Consider the following 19916-nt stretch of genomic DNA (forward strand, 5'->3'; position numbering starts at 1 on the left):
GCCATGCTGGAATAGTGAGCGTTGCTTCGGGCGGCCCAGGATGCCGCATAAGTGAATCGGTATGTGAGGAGAGGGCCTCTTGTTTGCAGCACAGCACACGCTATCGACACCGACGGCACACCTCTGCAATCCATTTACAACCCCGCACCCAATCGATCCCGCTTTTGCGTCGGATTGTAGTCGCTCAGTGGTGAAGGCTGCTAGATTACACCCTGAATTCATTCATCTGCTGACGTCAGAGCTGCATGGACAGCGAGACTGCAGTAAAGGGTCTCCGTAAGCGTACCAGCCGCAGTATAGCAGTCAGAATCAGTTGGGTTGCAGACCACTAATAATGGCTTTTCAAGAGAAGAGATGCTAACATGTAAATGAGACCTGCTTCTTATTCGGATGGTCTGCGGTAATGAGTTTGTTGTCATTTGTGCTGTCGAGTCACTGGTGTCAGTGTGAAAGGCCGAGACCTCATTTTTCTCTCTGAAAGGTGCATTCGCACTGACAGCGATTAGATAGCCTAAATAAGTGTCATTAGTGTCTCACAGTCTGAACTTCCATTGGTAGTCGCTGCTCATTTGCATAAAGTTAAGAAAATTAATGACTTGAGTCTGACACTCGCCACATACTGAAGTGGGGGGCAATTTTTAAATAGTATCTGATACATTGTGAAAATAATTTTTTATTGTTCATCTTATTATTATTATTATTATTATTATTATTATTATTATTAATCTTTTTTAAATAAATATTCATTGAAATAAAAATCTAAATAGTTATTTATTAGTGTTAATGTTAGTTTGCTTGTATTTTATTTACTTATTTGGTAGTTCATTATTAATTAATTCATTTATTGTAAATTTTTCAAATAGTTTAATTAACTTAAGTTATTTTTATTATATATTTTGTTATTAATCTAAACAAATATTTAGATTTGATTTAAATGTATTTAAATACACTGATGTAAATGAAAATAATTATTAGTATTATTAGTTTGCTTTTACTTTATTTACTTGTTATAAATGGTTTTATTTATTATTAAATGTATTAATATAAATGGTTACATTTATTAATAATAATAATTGTAATTAATTCAATATTTACCAACATTAAAATAATTATTTTTAGCTATTTTAAAAGTAGCAATATAAGTTTTTCTGTTATTTGTAAATATTTATGTATGCAATATGCATTAATTTATTTTAGTTTATTAATATGAACAAATAAATATTTTGATTATATTTAAATGTATTTAAATGCAATAAAGTAAAAATATTAGTATTATTAGTTTGCTTTTTATTTATTTTGTTGTTGCTGTAGATTGTTTTATTTATTAATTATTAAATATATTTGTTAATACATTATTATAATAATGTAGTTAATTTGATATTTATTTTATATTATTATTAGTAATAGTAGCAGAATAAAGTTTTTCTGTCTTGTAAATATTTATGCATTGATTTGTTTATTTTTTAAATAATTTAAGTTATTTTTATTATATGCTTTTTATTCATATAAAAATATTTTGATTTTGTTTAAATACATTGAAGTAAAAATAAAAATTTTTATTAGTATTAGTTTGCTTTTTATTTATTTTTGTTGTTATAGATTGTTTTATTTATTATTACATATGTATATGTATTCATAGATTGATCATAATAATAATAATGCAATTATATAAGTTTTTCTAGTTTGTAAACACATTTTATATTTATTTTATATAATTGTTTGTTATTTTAGTAGTAGCAGAAGTTTTTTTGTCTTTTGTAAATATTTATGCATGCATGTATGTATTATTTTTTAGTTTAATTAACTTTAGTTATTTTTATTATAAATTCATTAATGTAAACAAATATTTTTGAATTTATGTATTTAAATACACTAAAATAAAAACATTTATTAGTATTATTAGTTTGCTTTTTAAAATTATTTATTTTGTAGTTATAAATAGTTTTATTTGTTATTAAATGTATTACAATTTATTAGTAGTTTAGTAATAATAGTAATGAAGTTAATTTGATAAATATTGTTATTTAAAATAAATAAAGTTATTTTAGCAGTATTTTTTTTTTCTGTCTTTTGTAAATAGTTATTTATGCATACATGCATTCATGCATGCATGTTACATCAGTTAAGTAGAAAGCCCAAGTGTTTTTCGACATGCCATTATTGTTAGCTGGCTGCCTTTGTTACTGCTTGATGTTTGAAGTTTCCATAGGCGCTTTAAATGGCTCCTTGGAAGCACACTGCATTGTAGTCATTATAGATAATTCGCTTGAATTGCTTGTAATGTTTTCGTAATGTAACTGATCCTTAGCAATATGTAATTTGCAGCCACTATGAAAGGGGGGATTAAGACCGACTGCCTGTCTTGGTAGGGTTCATTCTGAGTGCCATGCTTCACGTAATTGCACGTTAGCGCGCAAAAAGAAGCTTAGAGGAACCACCTCTATTCCTCTGCCACATTTTTTTTCCTTGAAGAGAGTAATCCGTCACATTCAAACAAAACGCCAGTGTATCTTTTCAGTCGTTTCCATTTCACAGTTGGACGCTTGCTGGCCTGTTGTCTGCAAATAGGGAGCCTTTCTAAACAAGACTCTGGCTAATCACTTTTCGGTACAAATGATGTTGAGAATCCAGGCCACAGAGCTTTGATGTAATGGCTGGATATTTGTGTTTGGTTTTGTATATATATATATATATATATATATATATATATATATATATTTTTTTTTTTTTTTTTTTTTTAATTATATATATTTTATGTATTTTGTTTTAGATCTTTTCTTGTTTTTTTTAATTGTATTTATTTGTTGTTTTTAATTTATATATTTGTTTATTTATCTTTTTATTTAGGTATTTTTATTTATATATTTGTTTGTTTATCATTTTGTTTTATTTATTTCTTGTTCTTTTTGAATCATTGTTTTATTTATTAGTGTTGAAGTTGTTTTTTATTGTTCTTATTTTTATTTCATTTGTTATTGTTATTAATGATTTATTGATAACTTTTTTTAGTTTACATATTTAGTTTTTTAAATCATTTTTTCAGTCTTTGAGTCCTTGCTAAATATTAAATGTTTCAATGTTGTTGCTTTTAATTCATTTTTCTGTTCTTATATATTTGTTTATTTGATCATTTTGTTTATTTAGTTTTTGTTCTTTTTTAAAATGTTTTATTTTTATTTTATGTATTATAGTTGTTCACTTTGTTTACTTGTTTTTTCATTTTATTATTTCATTGTAATTTTTAATAATTGCTTTAATAATTAATACTTTAGTTTTCATATTATTAGTAGTAGTTTCATTCCTTTGTTCAGTTTTTCAGTCTTTGTAATTTATTTATTTGTTATTTTAATTTTATTTATTTTTTGTTCTTATGTTTATTTATCATTGTTTTATTTTTTCGTTCTTTTTTACAATTGTGTTAGTTGTATTTAGTACTATTCTTTATATTTGTTTACTTGTTTTATTTTTGTTTTTATTAATTGTCATTTATTGATGATAACTGCTTTTTGTTTTTATATTTGTTGTTTAATTCCTTTGTTCATTTTTTCAGTCCACAAGTCTTTGTAAATGAATAAATGTTTAAACGTTTTAATTTTTAAATTGTTTTATTGATTTCTTGTATTTTATATATTTGCTTTTTATCATTTTGTTTACTTATTGATTTTTTGTTCTTTTTTAAGTGATTGTTTTAGTTTTATTCATTATTATTTATTATATATGTTTACTTGTTTTTATTATTGTTTTTATTTATATTATTTCATTATTATTTTTATTTATTGATAAAAGCTTATTAGATTTCGTTTTCATATTATTAGTAGTTTTATTAGTATTTATTAGTAGTCTTTGAGTCTTTGTAAATGATTAAATGTGACAATTTGTATTAATGTATTTATTATTTTATTTATTTGTTGTATTACCTTTGTTTTTAATGATTTTTATTTATAAAAATATAAAATAATAATAATAAATGTATTTATTTTTTGTTGTATTTTTTTGTTTTTATTTTTTTATTGTTGTTTTGTTCTTACACATTTATCATTTTGTTTGATTTATTTTTTGTTCTTGTTTACATTTATTTATTTGTTACTTGTTTAGTTCTTTGTTTTGCTTTCTGTATTTTTATTATTGTGTCTTTTATAATTGTATTATTGTTTCTTAGTACTAGTTCCATTGCTTTTAATTTTGTCAGTGTTTGTAAATAACTAACTGTTTAAAGTTTTTTTTTTTTTTTTTTTTATAAGAGGGCATCAGGGGTCATAGCTTAAGTGTCTATCATCTTCAACACATCGGCTAATTGCCTTTCATCTGGACATTTCTTTGTTTAGCATTTTCTGTATTCAGAAATAAACTTCCTTTTTCCATAATACCGCCCTAATTTGCCTCAACTTGCCAAACCGATCGAAATCACACGGCTTCAGCTTACATTCTATGCGAAATCCTCAATCCCACACCTCTTAGCATGTGTCTTTTTAATAAATCCCCTCAGGTTCCTTTAATGACATTGTCTTGTTAAATCAGATTGATGTTTACTTCAATGTGGAGCTTGTCATCTCTTTTTTAAGACCCCCATTCCCGATGGTACATTACGGCTCCCCCTGCTGATTAACAGGTTCCAACTTTTCGCCGGAGCCAATTTGGGTGACAGAGCTGTTACTTGAACCTCCCCAAAATAGAGACCGCGTGGAGCGCCATGAATTTTAATCAAGCCCATGCTCAATTAGACGCCACAAACGGCCGCCTCGGCATGAATATGAAATTGCCCTCAGCCTCGTAGATCATCAGCTGCAACAATCAAAATTGATCTTGCTCATTACCAAAAGGTTCAGGCACAGATCAAAGGCTTGATACTTCTCAAACAGTCATCAACGCTCATTGAATCCGCCGCCGTTGTCCCCGCAGCCATGATGTCATCGATTTCCCCATTCGGTCAGCGGGGAAAAAAGGCTAATCCATTAGCGGCATGCAGAGGGGCCGTCTCCATCTGACTGAAATGTAATTTTGACAGAGCGAGATCCTGTCAGGTTTCCCCTTGCTGAAACTGTCCCCCTGGCCCCCCGGGCCTGCGGCTCAGGGAAAATTGAGTGCACTCCTGCAGAATTCAATAGGACATGCTGGAAATAATGGGCTGCTGTCGCACAGAGATCCATCAGACAGACCCCGACCCTTGTAGACATTCAGGTGCAATAAATAATAAATCATGTTTGGACGATATTAATAAGGTCGCTTGAGAGATGGCCATTGATTTGGTGACTGCACGCTTTTCTAGCTGGAGTAGAGTGCTGACGTGTTTGAGGGACGCTACGGGGAAATATCAAATTTTCTTAGGTTTTAGGTGCTTTGTAACTGATGACTGTTCTTTTCTCGAAAGGGTTATTTTCTCACCCTCATGTCGTTTCACACCTTTTTTTGGTGGAAAAATGTTCCACAACTTTTTTTTCGATGAATGAAAACTGGTGCTTTAAAGTAAAGTATAATGAAATAAAGTAAAGCATAAAGTAAATTAAAACGTAAAAAAATTGCATTTTAAAGATATAATAACATTTAAAAAAAAATCCAAGATATAATAAAATGTAAAAGATATAATAGAATGTAAAAAATGTAATACAATTTAAGACAAAATAAATAAAAACTGCAATAAAATAAAAAACTACAATAAATAAAAAATATAGTAAATTTAAAAGATACAATACAAATTTTAAAATACAATTTAAAAGTTTATAATAATTAAAAAAAAATATAATGCAATATAAAAACCCTAAATAACATTTTAAAAACTAAAATATAATAAAATTAAAAAAAGATAAACTAGAATGTAATAAAATTTAAAGTAAATATTTAAGACATAATAAAACGTAGCAAAATATAATACAATTTAAATACAAATATAATACAAATTTCAAAATATAATACAGTTTAAAAAACAAATGAAATAACATTTAAAAAGTAAAATAAAATATAATAATATTTAGGAAGCTAAACTAAAATATAATAAAATTTGAAAAGTAAAATAAAATGTAATAAAAAATAAATTTTAATTTTAAAGATATAATAAAATGTAAAAGATATAATAACATTTTAAATATATAATACAATGTAAAAAACTAAACTGACATGCAATAAATTAAAAAAATAAAATAAAAAGAATTAAAAATACACAAGTAAATAACTAAAATATTAATTAAACCTAACCAATTAAATAAATCAAATTTAAAACGTAAATTATACAATTTTTAAAATGTAAAAGATTAAATAAAAAATGCAAAAAAATATAGATGGATAAATAAAATAAATAAATAAAAAAACATTAATTAAACTCAACCAAATAAATACAATTTTTTTTTAAAAAGCTTGAAAACAAAAATACATACATAAAAACATAAAAAATAAAAATATATATATACATAAATATTAATTAAACAACAAATAAAAAAAATATATATATATTAATTTAAATATAGTTTGTGTGATTAAATTTTAATTGTGTGCATGGGTATTTTTAGGTAAAGAATAAAGAATTTTATTAAAAGTTTCCTGAAATATGTTCATGTGGAATATGCAAATGCTGCATTATCTTATTAAATATGTGCTCATTTGCATAACTTTTTTTTAAACAGGCGATGTTAGATATGACTTTTTAACACTCCATAAATCAGAAAATATTGTCAATGACCAGAAAAAAAATGTTTTTAGGAATGAGATGTTATATAAATCATGCAAACCCCTCTGTAAAAGCCTTCAGAATATAGATTTGTAGTTTTCTCAAAAAAAAAAAAAAAAAAAGAAGTGTCTAAAATCTCCCATCTATGTATTGTAATTAACATTTACAGACTCAAATAGATAGTTTGCAATAAAATTAACACTTGAGTGCATTTAGGATGGTTTCTTTCTCTGAAACAACACACTATGAAAATCCAAATAGTGCACAATGTCAAAATAGTGGGAAAAAAGCACTGGGTTTGCCTGTAATGTCTTCCCTCAAGTAGATACAGTAATTATCAGATAAAGGCATTAGTTGTTTAAATGCAAATGATCAACAGTGTTTACGTTAATGAGGATGATGATGGTGATGGTTTCGCAGTGCCACATGAGAGAGAGTGGTAATTGTGTGAGCTGTTTTAGTATGCCGTGGTGGACCTCCTTGTTTCTTTTACCCAGGCGACTGCAGTGTGTGTTTCTGCTGAGTCGGCTGCTCTTCTTTGGTGGTTCAGGACTCATTAGGCCTGTAATGTCTTAATTCTGTCCTCTCTACAAAGCCGTACTGACATCCCCCATATTTTACCTCCTGAAATGCATCACACAATTAATGCCTGTTGGGTTAAGAAGCTAATTGACTGACATCGACCCTTTTTTCATTGGCGGAGTTGGTCGAATTTAAAGCAGTTTGCTGGCAAAAACACACAAGCACGCTCGTAGGGGCTTTTGGAAGCACTTAGTTCGTTTTTATTTCTGGGAAAGCTGTATTTTTAAAGCGTCTGCAGCGCTAAGAGCGCATTTTGACTGCAGGGGTATTTATATTATGGGATATTTATTCGGTCAGGCGGGAGCTAAATTACACAATCTAATGCATTCCTGTGTAACACCGGAAAATGTGCTGATTCGCTGGATGTTATTAGCAGTTTGTTTTTATATAAAAGGGCTTTTTGTGTGTTTCTAGAAAATGTTTTGTTGTTATGAAGCATGCAGAGAATTTCAGGACAAAACCACATTCTGTTGAGCTGATGTGAATGGCAGACGCTGTGGTTTTTAGGACAGACTGACCACACGGGTGAACGGAGTGTCAGTGCCGACCACAGTCGGTGATCTCTCTGTTACTGGGTTCCAATGTCTGAACTCTGGTGAAAGTGCCACATGTTATCTTAAGTGGAGTTAAGTAGGTCGGGGTAATTTACTAAATCAAATGCATGGTTCATGTACTCTACCTCAAGTTGTTCCAAACCAGAATTTTTTTTTTTTTTCTGCTGAGCACAAAAGAAGATATTTTGAAGAATGTGTGTATCTAAACACTTTATGGTCCTCATTAGCTTGCATAGTATTTTTTCTCCAATATTGTGGAAGTCAATGGGGACCATCGACGTCTAATATAACTGAAATAAAAATGTGCCCCTGAATCACAAAACCAGTCATAAGGGCCAATTGTTTTAAGTTTAAATAAATAGGCTTTCCATTAATGCATGGTTTGTTAGGATAGGACAATATTTGGCTGAGATACATATGATATGATTTTGAGATCCATCTTTTCACACTGAGGACAACTGAGGGACTCTTACAGAAGGTTCAACACTCACTGATGCTCCAGAAGTAAACACGATGCATTAGGAGACGGGGGTGAAAACTTTTGGACAGAATGGAGATGTGTACATTTTCTTATTTTGCCTAAACCTATAAAAAAAATAATAATTTAGTACTGCCATTTAGAGGCTACAATATATAAGATAAATAAACTTTCCATTGATGTGTGATTTGTTAGGATATGACAATATTTGGCCGAGATACAACTATTTGAAAATCAGGAATCTGAGGGTGCAAAAAAAAAAAATCTAAATATTGAGAAAATTGCCTCTTAAATTTGTCCAAATGAAGTTCTTTTGCCTTGCATATTACTAATCAAAAATCAAAAGTTTTGATATTTTTACCGTTCACAATTTACTAAATGTCTTCATGGAACATTTACTTTACTTAATATCCCATATATTTTGTGGCATTAAAGAACATTTCTACAAATATACCAGTACTACTTAAGAGTTTTGTGGTCCAGGGTCACATTTATTGACACTGTCATACTTGCATATGATCATTTTCAGGACAATTTGGCCTCAAAATATTGGTTTATTACACACATTTTTTTATTGGTTTATTACATACATACATACAAATATTGGTTTATTACATACATTTTTTTTTTATTTTGGTTATTCTATTTAGTAACTTTTTTTCACAAACTGAGGTAAATACTAATACGTAGAAGGTGCACAGAGGCATACATATAAATAAAAATACCATCATAACACACTTGACACCAAAATAATGCAATAAACATTAATTTAACAACTTTAGATGTAACGTACAACCCTAATATACATAACTGATCAGGAAAAAAAAGAAGAAACTTAATTATTTAAATAAAAAAGTCACACAGGGAATTCTGGGAAGGTCAGTGTTTTTTATTGTAAATTATAATATGACTTTAATTTTTTGTTTTATTTATCATTATTTACCATTATTGTTGTTGTATTATTGTCATATATTGTTTTGATTCATTATTTATTGATTTACTTTATTTAGTTTTCACATTTTTAATAAATCTTGGAGTCTTTGTACCCATAACTGATAAGAAAAAAAAGAAGCATAATTATTTTTGAAAAAATAAATAAATCACGGGGAATTCTGGGAAGATCAGTTTATTTTTCACTGTAAATTATAAAGTGACTTTATTTTAGTTATTTGTTATTTTTATTTATTGTTCTTATATATTTATGTACATATTCTGTTGTTTATTTATCATTTTATTTTATTTTTTAATTAATTATTTACTATAGTTGTTTACATATTTTATTGTTTTTATTTTATTGTTGTTTGTTATTAATTGTTATTTATTGATAATGTTTTTTTTTTGTTTTCATATAATTTTGTTTTAATTTTATTTGTATTCATTATTTACTATAGTTGTTTACGTTATTTTTGGTTTTTATTCATAGTTATTAATTGCTTTTTTTTTTATTTAACTTTCATATTAGTAGACGTCTCATTCTTTTGTTCATTTATGCAGTCTTTGTACCCATAACTTGTAAGAAAAAGAAAGAAGCATAATTATTTGGAAAAAAAAGAAAAAAAAATCACAGGGAATTTTGTGAAGATCAGTATGTTTTTTAATTATTCAATGAAAACGAAAGTATTTCACTGTAAAATTACATGTCCCGTTTGATTTATTACAGTTTTTAACCATATATACTAAGATAACTTACCATCAAAAAATTAACAGGGTAACAATTTGGTTTAGGGATCATTTCTCATTATTAACAAGTTGCTTATTTGCATGCATATTACTAGCATATTAGCTGTTTATTAGTACTTATAAAGCACATATTAATGCCTTATCTGAATGACCATATTTTAGATCCCTTGATCCTTTTTTTTTTTTTTTTTATCCGAATACATTCTGAAACTCTGCATAGGCAGCAACGCAAATGAAACATTCAAGGCTCAGAAAGGTAGTATAGTCCACTGTTACATCAGTGGTTCAACCAGCGAGATTTTTTTTTTTGTGCGCAAAGAAAACAAAAATAACAATTTCCAAAGATGAGCAAAGGTTATATGTTAATATCTGTAGTTCAGTTTTCTATATTTAGGCTCTAGTTATGCACGATCTTGTCCATCTCTCTCCGTTTGGCACTCTATCTCCTTATTCTTTCACTTCATCTGTACTGTTCCCTGAGGAATAACCTATAGCCTGATTCCCATGTGCAACCTTATCCAGATCTTGACTGAACTCTTGGCCTCCAGCCTACACATTGTTTGTTCCTCCACCTGAACACCCTAGAACAGGTACTGCCCATAACCTGATCCAGCCTTTGTTTTCTGCTCTCTGACTTTCAAAACACATCTATTATTCGCTCGCTGACAAGTATCTGGGCAGTAATCCATGGCAGCTGCTAAACCAATTCTTTCTTTCATTTTCTCAGTTTCAACAATTGACGTTTTCACAATAAGTTGTCTGTCTGGAAAACCAAGCCATTAAGTTTGGCTTTAGCGTATTGCATTGAAGCAGAAAATAAACCTTGCTTGCTGTTTTTCACCTGACACAAGCACCTTTTTTGGGACTCAATAGTGCTGGGTGGTGATATGAGGAATATTTAATTTATTCAATAATTCTTTTGGTGATTTAAGAAAAATGAGTAGCATTGTAAATCTCAGTTATTAATAAAGTAAATAACTTTTACATTTCATAATCTCTTTATTTTGCATGCTATTTAGACACATTTGACACAGTTGTACCTTGCAGAATCTGCAAAATGTTAGTTATTTTACCAAAATAAGAAGGATCATACAAATGCATGCTATTTTTTTATTAGACTGACCTGAATAGTATATTTTACATAAAAGACGTTACATATAGTCCACAAGAGATAATAATAGTTGAATGTATAAAAACGTGGGTCCCTTGTTTGTCCTAAACAATTAAACTGCCTGCTGTTCTTCAGAAAAATTCTTTAGGTCCCTCAAATTCTTTGGTTTTTCAGCATTTTTGTGTATTTGAACCCCTTCCAACAATGACTGCATGATTTTAAGATCCATCTTTTCACACTGAGGACAGCTGAGGGACTCATATGCAACTATTACAAAAGGTTAAAATGCTCACTGATGCTTCAGAAGGGAAAAAACAAGCATTAAGAGCTGGGGGTGAAAACTTTTGAACAGAATGAAGATATTTACATTTTTTGTATTTTGACTAAATATCCTATTTTTTTTTCTTTTAGTACTGCCCTTCAGAAGCTACAGAAGATACTGATGAAATAAGTTCAATTTACTCTGATCTTCAAATTCAAAAAGTTCATGGGTATTAACACCGCTGCAACAAAACTGATCGTTTAATAGATCTTATGTCAAGAAAACACCCGCCAGTGAAAAAGAGCAGGTAATAAAAGACATCTGAGGGAAGTTATTATGTTTGTGAAAGGAGGTATATTTACAGTCTCCATACACCTGCCTGTCTTCTTTTTCTTGAGCCGTCTAATTGAACTATGTTGTCACTCTCCTTTGGAGGGATATGCTTCCTATTTTAGACCTCCATTTCAGGGCGGCAGTGATGTCATTTATTTTGAGACCTCTATCGAGTTTTCTTTCCTTAGCTCTCAGGGCTGCATTTATGATAACAAAGAGGAGCAGTCACTCTTTTGACAGCCTTGCTTTATGCCGCGGACGAGGGCAATTTTCACTATAAACTACAGTCTGAGGCCTTTAAAGATTGCAGTCTGCTTTGTAAAACACTGTCTCATGCCAAAACGTCCACTTGCCAGGAAGAACTCAACTTTGATGCTTACGCAATGACATCAGTGAGATAAAATTTTCAAAACATGCCCTAGTTAGTGGCACTTGAAAGATGATTTTAAAAAAACGTTTTGCGTTAAATGGCGTTTCAAGTTGACGTTAAAGAGCAGAAAAATAGCATATTAGAATGATTTCTGAATGATTGTGACACTGAAGACTGGAGTTTTGATGCTAAAAATTCAACTTTGCATCACTATTTTAAAATATATTAAAACAGAAATTTTCAGTCATTTTAAATTGTAATAATATTTCACAATATTACTGTTTTTACTGCATTTTAATCAAATAAATGCAGTTTTGATTCTGAGAAACATGTCGGTATCTTCTGTAGCTTCTAAAGGGTAGAACTAAATTACAAAAATATGATATTCTGGCAAAATAAGAAAAATGCACACATCTTCATTCTGTTCAAAAGTTTTCACCCTCCACCTCTTAATGCATGGTTTTTCCTTCTGAAGCATCAGTGAGCATTTGAACCTTCTGTAATAGTTGCATATGAGTCCCTCAGTTGTCCTCAGTGTGAAAAGATGGATCTCAAAAACATAGTCATTGAAAAAGAATTTGTGGGAGTTTTCTGAAGAACAATTTGTGACATTTTTCTGTAGAGCAGCAGGCAGTTAAACTGTTCAGGACAAACAAGGGGCTCAAGATCAATTATCACTAAACAACAACAACAACAACAAAAACAGTTAGAATCAAGTGTATGTAAACTTTTGAATGGGGTACTTTTTGTAAATCCAACTTTTTTTTGTTTGGACTATATGTAAACGTCTTTTTTGTACAATATCTTATTCAGGTCGGTACCAAATAATAAAAAAAGCATGCATTTTGTATTATCCCTCTTATTTTGGTAAGATAATGAAAATTGTGCAGATTCTGCAAGGTGTGTGTAAACTTTTTGGCTTGAAGTGTATATGTGTCTGTAGTGTAATCTAAAGTAATGTCTTTATATATATTTTTTTTGTGAAGAATAACTGACGCTTGCTTTCAGCTTCCCCAGTTGTATGTGGGAGGTGTTTAAACAGTGATTGTTAAGTGTAAATGAAGTCTAAAAAGTGTAACATCTAAGTTTGGGGGAATTTCTCCATTTATGGTGTTTATTTCTCTCACTGAGTCCTCTCAGTTTAGATTTGCTCTTAGGATCAGGATCGGTAGAGAGAACCGCTTTAGCTCTGGCCTGATGTTTAATTCCTCTTTGTGTTTCAGGAAGACGTGGAAACTCACAGCAGGAAGATTTTGTTCAAGGCTGTAAGAGATTGAAGCAACATCCTCCGCTTTATAATAGCAGGTAAGTGAATCTGCAGTGAACACAGTTTTTTCACATGCGATAAAAAGAAAGAGAGGTGGAAGACTGATGGGTAGGATGCAGCAAATTAAATCTTGTGCAAAACAAACTGTTGCTTTGTGCCTGTTGCTGATGTGTGGGGTTTGCCCAAGGGCTTTGTCGGAACTGTAGGCACTAGTGTAAGTGATTATATCAAATTGTGACCATTGTAGTGCTAATGCAGTGTGTTTTTGTTCATTGTCACGATCCCTCCTCGTCTTGTGACTCACAAGTGTGAGACTGTTACGGTAGATGTTTTAGTGTCTGTTGACCTCAGCAGCAAAAATGTGTTAAATTTCTGTGAAACTGCTCAGAATGATGAATATGATTGATGAATTGTTGACAATATGGTTGCAAAAGGTTTTGCATAAAGTCCTTGTGTGGCATTTTCGGTATGTAATGTTTTTGTCTCTCTTGCTCACCAAGGCTGCATTTATTTGTAAAAAAATAAATAAAGTGCAGTAAAATCAGTAATATTGTGAAATATTATTACAATTTAAAATAAACATATATTCTGTTTGAATAAATTGTTAAATGTAATTTATTCCGATCATACGAAGCTGAATTTAAAAACTCTAGTTTTTAGTGTCACATGATCCTTCAGAAGTCATTCTGATATGCTGATTTGGTGCTCAAGAAACATTTCTAATTATAAGTGTTGAAAACGGTTGTGCTGCTTAATACTTTTTGTGGAACATGATTTTTTTAAGATTCCTTGATTAACAGAAGAAGATAGAATTAATAGATTTGAAAATATATTAAAACAAAAAATAGTCATTGTAATATTTCACAATATTACTGTTTTTACTGCTTTTTTTAATCAGTTAAATCACAAATTAAATACATTTTAAATATTGAATGCATTAAAAAAGCAGAAGTTTTTTTTTTTGTCACATTTTGATCAATTTAATGCATATTTGTTAAATAGAAATACACTTTTTTTTTTTATAAATATCTTTAAAAAAATCTTTCTGACCCTAAACTTTTGAGTGGTAGTATTTATGCAATAAATATTATATTTTTAAACCGATTTGAAAATATAATAAAATAGAAAAGAATAATTTTAAGTTGTAATTCTATTTCACAATATTACTGTTTTTACTGCTTTTTATATTAAAAAAAATGCAGCTTTGATTATTTAAAAATAAAGAAATATTAATTTGTTGAATAGAAGTATTAATCGTACAGACCCTAAACTTTTAAGTGGTAGTATTTTTACTATAAATATTTTTTGCAATGTTCGGTCAGTGAAAACCATGATAAAATTATTGATTGTTTTTACTTTTGCTGTTATTATTTTTCTAATTGGTTGAAACAATGATTTCTCATTTTGGGACAGGATATACAGTATTCTGTCAAGCCATTTAAGGATCAAAAAAGGGATCAAAATTTCCTCTTTCTAATCGATTGAAATGATTTCTCAGTTTAGGTCAGGACATATTCTGTTAAGCCATTTAAGGAGCAAAATTACTTTAACTCATCACCCAGTAATAGTAGGTTCTCTGATTTAAATTGCAAGAGCAATGGAAAATTACATTTATTACTCTTGGTAATAAGACTCGGCTTTTTAAGAATTTAAGACTCGCCTTAATTTATTTAACAAAGGAGATATGAATAAAGCCTTTGTGATAGGTTTCCATGACTTGCCAGAAGAGACATACGGCAGCCTCAGAGATGAAATTACATTGGCCTGGATTCATTTACCTCTCACTTTTCAACTCTGATGACTTGCATCAAGTTCTGTTATTGACACCAGTTACCGTTCATACCAGTCTACACTGTAAGGCTGAATAATGACACTGATTTACTGATTGATTGTGACTCTGGACTATAAAACCAGTAGCAATTGCCAAAAATACATTGTATGGGTAAAAACTATACATTTTTCTTTTATGGCAAAAATTATTAGGATATTAAGTAAAGATCATATTCCATGAAGATTTTTAGTACATTTCCTACTGTAATATATCAAAACTTAATTTTTGATTAGTAATGTGCATTGCTAAGAACTTCATCTGGACAACTTTAAAGGTGATTTTCTAATATTTAGATTTTTTGCACCCTCAGATTGCAGATTTTCAAAAAGTTGTGTCTCAGCCAAATATTGTCCTATCCTTACAAACCATACATCAAAGCTTGTTTATTCAGCTTCCAGATGTATCTGTAGTCCACTGAAGCGCAGTACTAAATGTGAAAAATATGATATTTAGACAAAAGAAAACTACACATCCATTCTGTTCAAAAGTTTTCACCCCTGGCTCTTAATGCATCGTTTTTCCTTCTTAAGAATCAGTGAGCGTTTGAACCTTCTGTAATAGTTGCTTATGAGTCCCTCAGTTGTCCTCAGTGTGGAAAGATGGATCTCAAAATCATAAAGTCATTGTTGGAAAGGGTTCAAATTCGCAAAAATGCTGGAAAACCAAAAAAAAATTGTGGGATCTGAAGGAATTTTCTGAAGAACAGCAGACAGTTTAACCGCTCAGGACAAACAAGGGACTCGTGAACAACTATCACTAAACAAAAAAACACAACTGTGAATCATTCAGATAAGAAAACAGTACTAGGAAGCACGAAAGTAAACTTTTGAACTTTTTTTTAAATATACTTTCCGTTCTATCCATACTATTATTTTCTCTTGTGGACTATATGTAAACATTTTTTTATGTGAAATATCTTATTCAGATCAGTACTAAATAAAAAATAACATGCATTTTGTATGATCCCTCTTATTTTGGTAAAATAATGAACCTTTTGCAGATTCTGAAAGGGGGGTGTAAACTTTTGACCACAACATTTTTTTTTTAATTGTTAAATCATTACTATTATATATGTATTTTAAGTAATTAAAAAAGCCCAATTACTCGATTAATCGTCAGAATAATCTATCAATTACTCACTTACTACAATAATTGTTAGTGACAGTCCTACATGATACCAATATTTAGCAAGTACTTTCATATGCACTGAAAGGGTTTGGATTAACTAATCAATCATGGGACGTTAAGAATCAATATCAAATTACTCAAAGAAAGAACTCATAATATGCTTTCATTAGCCGCACACTTGACAGCGGTTCAGCGTTTACTGTGTCCTCTCAGGTCTTACATCATTTCTGTGCTATTTTAAGGCGATTAATAGAGCAGGGTCTTCTCGTTCGTTCTGTCAAAGTCAAAACCGGAGCTGATTTTATTACGATCCGCTCTGCATCTCACCAAGAAGCCTGTCAGATTTGAGGGAATTCAGCATGTTCGTTCAGGCTGATGGGAATGGCTTTTCAAAGCCTGCATTGTTTGAGAGCCGTCTCTACCGTCTCGGCGCTTGTTGCGGCGGCTTAACAAAACCTTGGGGCTTTGCACGTCCCTGGTGAAAAGCGCCTCTTGTTTTTAGAAGTAAGCCGTCCAAAGACATGGGTGCCTGGGGTCTGGAGCGTTCTGTGATTCTGGGCCCTTCGAGGTTTCTTTCATTTGCTTTGAGGAATTAACTGTCTTACAAAACGACAGCCTTAAGTCTGCAGCGGGGACTCGTGGGAGCAGCGGGGTGGAGAGAGCAGATGAGCACCTGCTCTCTGGCGCTCTGCAGGTGATGCCAGAGAGATGCTTTGCGGGGAAGAGACTGCAGACGAGCTGAGATCTCTAATCAAGGGCATTCACTCTCCAGTACTAAATAAGATTAATGGAAGCGTCTAATCTCTCTCTTCTTCTGTCTCTTTCTCACCGTCCCACACAGAGGTGGGCGGTGTAACTAAAATCGTGTAGATAATGGTATGAGTAATTTTATATCACAGCAACAGTGTTTGACAATATAGTTGTTTTCAATGGACATTCTTCCAAAAAAGGTTTATTGAATAATCTCGTAGCAATGCATTCGAATTAAATATTTTACACAATCAAGGTCTTCTTATTGTATTAGCTTCTAATTATAGATTGGCACCATATTGAGTGGTGTGTGTGTGTGTGTGTGTGTGTGTGTGTGTGTGTGTGGTATGTGTGTGGTATGTGTGTAGAGCAATATACGTTTGGTGATATATATTATATTTTATTAAATTTATTTCACTTTCATAATTTTTATATTTTCAATTACGTTTTGCATCACCTTAGGACTTACTTAACTTTATATCATCATCTGGCACTATTTAATGTTTAAATATTTAGTTAATATTTAATAATGCTGTTAAATTGCAAAATTAATATTTAACTTTCATTCTGTACATTCTAACTTATTTAATTTTATTGTTTTATTTTCCTTTTTTTGTTCATTTAATTTTAAAAATGATTTTAATTTATTTATTAATTTAAATTATTTTTATTTTGATCTAATTGCAAAATGAATGTCCAACTTTCATTCTGTACATTCTAAATTTTGTTATTTTGTTTTGTCTTATTTTATTTTAAATTTTATTTTAATGTTTCAATTTGTTTTATGTTGTCTTAGTTGTCTTTTGTTTTTATTAGTTTTGTGTAGTGTTTTGTTTTAATTATATTTTAATTTAATTTATTTTAACCTAATTGCAAAATGAATGTCTAACTTTCATTCTGTACAATTGAACTTATTTGATTGTATTTTATTTTAATTTAATTTTGTTTTGTTTTTTATTTTATTTTGTTTTGTGTAGTTTTGTTTTGTCTTATTTTATTTTTTTATTTTATTTAATTTATATATTTGTTTAAATTATTTTAATCTAATTAAAAATGAATGTCCAACTTTTATCCTGTACATTCTAACTTTTATTTTATTTTATTTTTGTTTTATGTTTTATTTTGTTTTGTTTTGTTTTTTTATGTTGTTTTGTCATATTTTGTTATTTTACCTTATTTTGTTTTGTTTTGTCTTGTTTTATTTTAATGTTTTTTTTTTTTTTTTTTTAATGGTTTTATTTTATTTTAATTTAACTTATATAATTTTATTTTAATCTAATTGAAAAATAAATAATTATACTTTCATGCTGTACATTATTTTATTTTGTTTTTTATGTTTTGTCTTATTTTATTATTTTATTTATACATTTATTTTTAATTTTTTATATATTTTTTTTTTATATTATTTTAAATTTTTTATTATATTCTTTTATTTTGTTTTAATGTTTTAATTGAATTTAATTTAATATTGTGCAACATACTGGACACAAACTAGCGGATTTTTGTTTGTTTGTTTAGTTTAGTCTCGGTCTAGCATAGTCTTACCTAGTTCTACATTGGTGGTTGAGCCACATTACTAGCCAATAACAAGCAACCGAACATCAGTTGAGTTCTTCATCAATATATAGTGACTAGGAACATATTTTGCCTAACAAAAGTTTTGTTGTCTGTGCTTTTTTAGGTTACATCCTGCTCTTTATGTACTGTTTACCTTATTTACAGTTCTGCAGTAGCCTTTCAAAATAACACATGTCCCATGCTGATGTATAAATGTCCAGCATAAGTCAAAAACGCACAGACATTATTCTCCAGGGAACGTGGGTTTAGCTCTGGCTCATGCTGTGTGGCCCAATCCTGTTCCACATCCAATAAAGCCAACTTCTTTTTGCTCAAGTCTGAGTTTTGTACAACTTACTCAGCTGTGCTGTGTCTGCATATTGATCAGAGATGAATATAGTCGCTCCCTGTAGACCTTATTATAAATCTGCGCCCTGCTTTCCAAAATTCTCATCTGAGAGCTTTTGCAGGAAGTTCTGCCCAGACTCCCAATGATCCGATACCTGGATCATAGCCACAACAGCCAGACCACTATAGAAAGAAACAATGTGATTCCGGATTTCATATCCTAACCATTTTTTTCATAAAGTAAGTCTGTGAATCACGTTCTAAAGGAGAAGTTTACTTCCAGAACAAAAATGTACATATAATGTACTCACCCCCTTGTCATCCAAGATGTTCATGTCTTTCTTTCTTCAGTTGTAAAGAAATAGTTTTTTGAGGAAGACATTTCAGGATTTCTCTCCATATAGTGGACTTCAATGGTGCCCACGAGTATGAACTTCCACAATGCAGCTTCAAAAGGGATCGAAATGATCCCAGCCCATCGCTGCAGAAGTACCGACCTTGTTTTTACAAAGTGAACAGGCAAAGAAGATTAAATGCCCTTTACAAAAAAAGGTAAACTACGATGTAGGATGATTTTAAATTTGAAGTTTTTCAACATACCCTAACTGTATTAAACCGGAATGCACAGAGTTCATACAGAGCTAGACAAGACAGGCATTTAAGGTTAAAAAGAATATAAATTGTAATTTTTTTTTTTTTTTTAAGAAAATAAAGGTAGTTTAACTAGATAAGACCCTTCTTCTTCGAGTGGGATTATTTAGAGCCGTTTGAAGCTGCATTTAAACTGCACCATAGAAGGGTTTTCCTCAAAAAACTATTTATTTTCTTCAGTCATAAAGAATTTTTTTTTTTTTTTTTTTTTTTTTTTTTTTTTTGATGAAAACATTTTTGGATTTCTCTCCATATAGTAGACTTGAATGGTGCCTGCAAGTTTGAATTTCACTTTTATTTTATTTCATGTTGTCTTTTTGTTTTTTACTTTTTCTGTAGTTTAGATTTATTTCATT

At 30.0% G+C, this 19916-nt stretch overlaps 1 long non-coding RNA gene across 1 annotated transcript in view; it reads left to right on the top strand.

The window, feature by feature from the left end:
* LOC141340423 (uncharacterized) overlaps nt 1-19916 on the top strand; it is a 163279-nt gene that overhangs the window by 86539 nt on the left and 56824 nt on the right. The window contains exon 3 of the long non-coding RNA XR_012356577.1: nt 13252-13333. This is a non-coding gene — a long non-coding RNA (uncharacterized lncRNA). The remainder of the gene's footprint in view (nt 1-13251; nt 13334-19916) is intronic.

This window comes from Garra rufa, chromosome 8 (genome assembly GCF_049309525.1).
Source record: "Garra rufa chromosome 8, GarRuf1.0, whole genome shotgun sequence".
NCBI lineage: Eukaryota > Metazoa > Chordata > Actinopteri > Cypriniformes > Cyprinidae > Garra > Garra rufa.